Genomic DNA, 8,150 nt, shown 5'->3' with positions numbered 1-8,150 from the left:
AACCAGTGGGAGATCCTGAGCCCCAGTGTGGTGTAGCAGGCAAATACTAACAACAGGAACCCCTACATGTCTTAGTGTACCCAGGGGATCTGGCATACTCAAGATCCAAGAAGCACCATGTGCTTCAATAAAGCTCTGGATGGGCAAGTATCCTCCAACAGCCAGAACTCCACATGCTTCAGGATAGTCCAGGGCAAATAGGCATCCTCCAGGGGCCAGACCTCCATGTGCTTCAGTGTAGCCCCAGGAAAATGCAGAAAAACTCCGCTTGGCCTAAGCACATGCCAGACACCACCACTAGGACCCCAGCTCAGCACCAAGTAAGCTGTCATACCACCACACCCTCCAGCAACACCAGTCATCCCCCACCTCATCCCCTCAACACAACACCATACACAAGGGTCCCCTATGGGCCTCAGGGCAACATTAGCACAGCACCAGGTAAACAGCAGGGCCTGCAGCCACTGGCACAAGACGTCTGAGACAGAGCCCCTTCCCCCCTGAGAGAAGATCTTTAATTTTAAGAAAGGAAAAAAGATAAGCAAACAACAACAACAACAAAAAGAATGTGACCACAGAAAGTTATTATGGTGACAAAAAATACCAAGATACAAACTCTGAAGAGGACAAAAGTGTCAAAACACCTATGGTCAAAACCCCAAAGCAAAATGGTTAATGGTCTCAAGCCTGAAAAGAACTCATGGAAGAGCTTGAAAAGGAGCTTATAAATCATATAAGAGAGGTAGAAGAAAAAAAAATTGGAAAAGAAATGAGAGTGATACGAGAGAATTATGAAAAAACAGTCAACAGCTTAGAAAACTGCTTTAAAAGTAGAATTTACCAAATGGATAAGGAGATGCAAAAATCCACTGAAGAAAGCCACTCCTTAAAGAGTACAACTGTCCAAATGGAAAATAAGTACAAAAACTAATTGAGGAAAACAACACCTTAAAATTGAGAATTGGGCAAGTGGAAAATAATGACTCTATGAGACATCAAGAATCAATCAGACAAATTCAAAAGAATGAAAAATGGAAGAAAATGTAAAAATATTTCTTGTGGAAAACAACTGACTGGGAAAATACATCCAGGAGAGACAATGGCAGAGTCAATGGACTACCTGAAAGCCATAATCATAAGGAGGAGCTGGATGGCATCTTTCAAGAAATTATCAAAGAAAACTGCCCTCATGCCCTGGAACCAGAGGGCAAATTAGGCTTTGAAAGACTCCATTGATCACTTCAGGAAAGAGATCTCAAAATAAAAACTCCAAGGAACATTAAAGCCAAATTTCAGAACTATCAGGTCAAGGAAAAAATACTACAAGTGGCCAGAAAGAAACAATTCAAATATCAGGGAGTCACAATTAGGATCATACAGGACTTGGCAGCTACAACATTAAAGGATTGGAAGTCATGATACATGATATTCCAGAATGCAAAGGAGCTAGTACTACAACCAAGAATGACTTACTCTACAAAATTAAGCATAATACACCAAGGGAAAATAGTAATTAAAAAAAATTGAAGGATTTCAAGCCTTCATAAGGAAATGACCAGAACAAAACCAAAAATTTGGCCTACAATATCAAGACCCAAGAGAAGCATAAACATGTAAAAATGGAAAAGAAAACATGCAGGTTTTCATAGATCTAAACTGTTCACAACCCTACACAGGAAGATGATACCTGTAGCTCTTAAAAATTGTATCACTAACAGAACAGATAGAGGGAATATATGTCAAAAGAGGGTTTGGGTATAAGGTGAATTTGAGGGAAAGACATAAAAAGTTAAGGGATGAGGAAGAGTAATACAATGGGTGCAGAAGGAAGGGAGAAGTAGAATGGGGTAAATTGTCTCACATGAAGAGGCGAGAAAGACTTATTGCAGTACAGGAGAAGATAGGTGGGGAAGGGTTATGGACATTGCTTGAACTACACTCCTCAGTATTGGTTCAAAGAGGGAATAATATACACAATCAGTTGAATATAGAAATCTATCTTACCTGACAGGGAAGTAGGAAAGGAGGAGATTAAGCAAAGGAGGGGTGGGGCTGGGAAATGACAGAAGGGAGTGCAGATCAGGAGATGTGGTAGACAGAAGCAAAACACATGAGGTGGGAAAGGTTGAAAGGAGAGACGACAAACAGGAAGAAGGGTAGGATGGAGGGAAATACACAGGTAGTAATCATAACTTTGAATGTGAATGGGATGAACTCTCCCATAAAATAAAAGTGACTAGCAGAGTGAATAAAACACCAAATTCTACAATGTTGTTTACAAGAAACACACTTGAAGCAGAGAGACACATACAGAGTAAAGGTAAGGGCTAGAGCAGAATCTATTATGCTTCAACTGAAGCAAAAAAAAAAAAAATAAGCAGGGAGAGCAATCCTGATCTTTGACAAAGTAAAAGCAAAATTAGAACTAATTAAAAGAGATAAGGAAGGAAACTACATCTTTCTAAAAAAAAAAAGCACCATAGACAGTGAAGTAATCCAATAAGAAGAGCAAGGCATAGTCTACCTGTCAGACCTATTGGGGGGGGGGTAGACTTCATGACCAAACAAGAGATAGAGAGCATTACAAATTCAGAATAGATAATTTTGATCATATTAAACTGAAAAGCTTTTGCACAAATAAAACCAATGCAACCAGTATTAGAAGGAAAGTAGAAATCTGGGAAACAATCTTTTCAGCAAGTGTCTCTGATAAAGGTCTCATTTCTCAAATATACAGAGAATTGAGTCAAATTTATGAGCATACAAGCTATTATCCAATTGATAAATGGTCAAAGGATATGAACAGACAGTTTTCAGATGAAGAAATCAAAAATATCTATAGGCATATGAAGAAGTGCTCTAAATAACTTTTCATTAGAGAATTGCAAATTAAAACATGTCTGAGGTACCACATCATACCTATCAAATTGGCTAACATGAAAAAACAGGAAAATGATAAATGTTGGAGAAGACATGGGAAAATTGGAACATGAATGCATTGTTGGTAGACTTCTGAACCAATCCAACCATTCTGGAGAACAATTGGGACCTATGTCCAAAGGGCTATAAATCTGTGCATAATCTTGGATCTAGGAATACCACTACTAGGTCTGTATCTCAAAGAGATCATAAAAAAGGAAAAGGACTCAGGTGTACAAAAATATTCATAGCAGCTCTTTTTGTGGTAGTCAAGAACTGGAAATTGAGAGGATGCCCATCAATTGGGGAATGGCTGAACAAGTTGTGGTATATGAATGCAATGGAATACTATTATTCCATAAGAAATGATGAGCAGGAGAACCCAGGAGAAGTGCCTTAAGGAGTGGCACTTTTTAAAAGTGAACCCCTAAAGCCATCCAGTGTCCACTCCTACCTCAGTTTTGTTACTTGTTGGGTCCAGTCTGGTCCCTTGTGTGCACCCAGCTCTCCCCAATGAGAACCCAAACCCAGCCCAGCCTAGTCTCCACCATGCTGGTCAAAAGAGATACCAACTGTATTAAATACCTGCTATCTGGATTTAACTTAATCTTTTGGCTTGCAAGAATTGAGGTCCTTACCATTGGCCTATGGCTCAGGTTTGACTCCCAGATGAAATGTATTTTAAGCAGGAAGGGAACAATTCCAGTTCCTATACAGGTGCTTATATCTTGATTGGGGCTGGTGCCCTCATGATGCTGGTAGGTTTCCTAGGCTGCTATGGGGTGGTGCATGAGTCACAGTGCATGTTTGGCTTGTTCTTTGCCTTCTTCTTGGTGATTTTAGCCATTGAAATAGCTGCTGCCATCTGGGATCATTCCCAAAAAGAAGAGATGATTTGGGAGATCAAGGAATTTTATAGGGAATTGTACAACAAGATGAGGACCAAAGAAGGTCCCTATAAAGACACCCTCAAAGCCACCCACCATGCATCAGATTGTTGTGGTTTGAGTAAAGTTTTGGATCAGTTGATCACGGACACCTGACCCAACAAGGACTTGGTCACATTGGTAACTATGAAGCCTTGCCGAACAGCCATTGAGGAAGTCTTCAACAATAAATTCCACATCATTGTAGCTGTCAGTATAGGGATTGCTGTTGTGATGATCTTTGGCATGATTTTCAGTATGATTCTATGCTGTGTTATCCAGAGGAACAGAAATATGGCCTAGAATCTTTGCTTTCATCCCCTGAGCAGGAAATTCTGCCCTCTAGAACTGTTCTGCTTGTGACTTTTGTTTTATTTTGTTTTGTTTGCCACTAACTTTAGTGTTTATTTTGCATTTTTAAACAAAGTTGTTCTATATTTATTACCTTTTTAATGCCTTATTTGATACTGATGTATGTAGTTGAGGGTTTTTTGGTTTTTGCTTTTACAAAGAAATCTTGCAACAAAAGGTAATATATTTGCTAGACTCTAGTTAAAGATATTGTACAGAATAAAGGACCATGTTGGTCTTTAAATAGATAAAAAAAGTCTTATCTCAGATTTCATCAAGATATAACTTATGTTGAAGGCAATTTAATACATAATAAAGATTATTATGATAAAAAAAAAGAAAAAATGAGCAGGCAGATTTCAGAAAAACCTGGAAAGACTTACATGAACTGATGCTCAGTGTGATGGGCAGAACCAGGAAAACATTGTACACAGTAACAGTAACAACATTTTGTGATGATCAACTTTGATAGACAACTATTCTTAGCAATGCAATGATCTAAGACAATTCCAAAAGACTCATGATGGAAAATGTTATCCACATCTAGAGAAAGAACTATGGAGTCTGAATGTAGATCAAAGCATACTTTTCTCAGGTTTTTGTTTTGTTTTTGTGGTTTTCCCCTTTTGTTCTAATTCTTCTTTCACATCATGACTATCATGGAAATACGGTTAATATGATTATACACATATAGCCTATATTAGATTGCATGCCATTGTGGGGAGGGGGGAAATTTAGAACTCAAAATCTTATAAAAGTAAATGTTGAAAACTAAAAATAATAATAAAAAACAAAGTGTATTCTTTCCATTCCCCCAAAACATTTTTAGCCCTTTTCTTAAATAAATCTAAAATATGGTGATCATTCATGATTTCAGAAAACTGATGATGAAAGATGCTATCCATTACAGAGAGGTTATGGATTCAGGTTACAGAATGGGACATAGATATTTTCATATACAGCCATTAGCATGAGTAGTTTCTCACATTCTGCATTTCCACAATAAATATATAGTGTGTCATTCATCTAATCATTAGTCTCCCTTATACCTGAGAATAGATCAGGCAGGAGGAGTGAAATATTTAAAGTGAAAATGTTAAATATTTGTGGTAAACATTTAGCACCCAGGAGGATTTACAGTTAAGATGAAATTTTAGAATCTAGCACTAGAAACCTATCAATAATTTCAGAACTATATGCAGGCCACCACACCACTAACCAGTCAACCTCATGATATTCATTGTATAGTCTATCACCGTCATCTCTTCCCCACTTATAACTTGATCTCTGCCCCCGGGGCCTTTGGGTCTACTAGGTGAAATTGTGCCTCAGTTTACTAAACCCCAGGCTCTATGCAACTTCCTTACCTACTCCACATCATGTCTTCATATGGTACACTGCTGCATTCCATTTGAGTTCTCTTCACATGTTGTTTTTCCCTACTAGAATGTTAACTCCCTGTGGACAGGGGCCATTTTGCTCATTTGTATTATATCCCTAATCCTTAACACCACATCTGAAAAATAGTAAGCGCTTAATAATTGATCTGACAATTTATCTAATCTATGTATATATCTATGTATCTATTTTTCAACATCTTCCATCCCCAGCTCTTCAATTTGACTTTTCTCACTTCTCTCCAACATACTGGCTTAATTCTGAGAAAATCACTTCCTATTTAATCATGCTCTGAATCAATTCAAGGCTGATGAAAACTTACATTTTCCCCTAACTGTCCACAATTTTGACTGTCCAGTCAATTAGCAAGGAGACTTAGTGGTGCATAAAAGTTGCCAGGGTGTCTATTTTGGTATCCCTACTCCCAGAGGGTGAATATAATTCTTCTATCCACAAACAAAAACAATTTGCTATGGGACACAAGTGATGTTCTTTTTTTCCCCAATGAGTAAAATTGTGATTGCCTTTCACGGATGAAATGTTTTATACAGTTACATTTTGGTTTGCAGGGGATAGTTACAAAACACACTATTTAACTTTACCTTGAGAGTCAGGCACCTAATATGGTGAATGAAGGCTAGTAATAATATATGTAGAGCAAAGTTGCTGGCTCAGGGGAATGATGGAGAAAAGACACCAAGTCTGTTTTGCTATAGGTCACCAAGTTTCATCTATCACAGGTGAGTCGTGATCAAAAGTGTCAGGTAGTTTATAAATTTTTACTCTGAATCTTGCTGGACAGGAGGAGGGGGAGAAAGTATCAGAAAACAGACTTCCACAAATAACAGCCTTGGTTGAGAAGAGCACAGTTAAAGTGACATGGGAAGGAAGTCATATTTTCATCATTATGAGTTGTCTCCCAAGATCAGTGTTAAGCCAGAATTCACCTTTCCTTGACTACTCAGGACAGTTACACAGCTATATGCTGGGCATGCTGCTGCCTGCCATCTGCTATGGCTTGCCTCTTTCTCATGAAGTTGATATTGATTTCTTTACTTTCACCACAGGGACTATGCATTATTTTCATTAGAAAGTTAACTCCCTAGCCAGTAGGCTTGCTAGTCTTTTTCAAACGTGGCCTTAACATCTCCCCCTATCCATAAGCTACAGTACATGAAGTGTTTCTACATTCAATTTATTCCTTTGTATTGAAATAGTGCCCTCTATAGGCCATAGGATCCTGGAGCTATAGATTTAGAAATGAAAGGAGCCTTCGTGTCCAAATCCGTTTCATAAATGAGGAAACTGAGACTTTGAGGGATCAGATGATTTGTATAAAGTCACATAGTTAATAAGTGTCAAAGTGGGAATTTGAAGCAAGATCCTCTAAACCCTTGTCTAATATTTTCCATTGCATCATATGTTATTTTCTAACATTTTAACATTTAAATTCCCCTCTGTTCACATATTAAGGCATTATGTTGTATATAAGATTGCTGTTTAGAAATAGGTTGAACTAGATGGTCACTGAGGTTCCATTTTCCTGCTCTGAAATCAATAATTCTGGGATCATACTATGAATTAATTTATTATACATCTTCCTTCCTTTGAAAAAAGGGACCAGAGTCATCTAATATGGAGCTCCTCAAGAAGTTCTCATAATAAAGGAGGGAACAACATTCAAATCTATTTATCTATATCATACATACATATATGATATTTACAGTGTAAATCAGAGGTAATCTTTTCAATGTTGAGGACTTTGTGGGGAATGGAGGTATGAGGAAAGAGGAAGGGATTGGGAAAGGAGGACCAAGAAAGGAGGACCTGGAGAAAGTGGGATTTGAGCTGAGTTTTGGAAGAAGCCAGGAAAAGCTGGAGGTGAAGGTGAGGAAGGAAAGCAATCTAGTTATGGGTGACAACCAATGAAAAGTTATGGAGTCTGAAGATGGAGTTTCATGTGGGAAGAACAGTGAGAAGGTCAGTGTCACTGGATTGTAGAGTATGGAAGGGCAGAAAGTATAAGAAGACTGGAAAGGTATGAAGGGATAAGGGGTAAAAGGCTTTAAAAGTCAAACAAAATATTTTCTTTTTGATTCTAAAGGTCATAGAGAACTAATGGGATTTATTGAATCTGTGTTTGTGTGTGTGTGTGTGTGTGTGTGTGTGTGTGTGTGTGTGTGTGTGGAGAGACCTGCACCTTAAGCACATCTTTAGTATCTGAGTGAAGAGAAGTGGAGATGAAGTATGGAGAATAACCAGAATGTCCAAGTGAATGATGTTAAGGGGCTATACTACAGTGACAGCAGTGTAAGTAAAGATAAGGGGATATATGTATGTGTGTGTATAGCATGTATATACATACACACATTACACACATATTACACCCACACACATATATGTGTGTGTGTGTATGAAAATAGAAATGAAAAGACTTATAAAGAGATTAGCTATGTGGGAGTAAATGCCCCCATGACTAGAAAGGTTGTGGTATCCTCAGAAGAAACAGAGAAGTTCAAAAGCCTTGGGGGGGAAGAAAATAATTGGTTTTGTTTT

General features: G+C 38.1%; 1 pseudogene; it reads left to right on the top strand.

Moving 5' to 3' along the window:
• Positions 1-3,468: 3,468 nt before the first annotated feature.
• LOC114048130 lies at positions 3,469-4,148 on the top strand (annotated as a pseudogene).
• The last annotated feature ends 4,002 nt before the right edge of the window (positions 4,149-8,150 follow it).

Source organism: Vombatus ursinus, unplaced genomic scaffold (assembly GCF_900497805.2).
Source record: "Vombatus ursinus unplaced genomic scaffold, bare-nosed wombat genome assembly UNPS02014791.1, whole genome shotgun sequence".
Classification (NCBI taxonomy): Eukaryota; Metazoa; Chordata; class Mammalia; order Diprotodontia; family Vombatidae; genus Vombatus; species Vombatus ursinus.
Note: the sequence above shows the minus strand (reverse complement) of the source record. Positions and strands in the feature narration are given on the sequence as shown.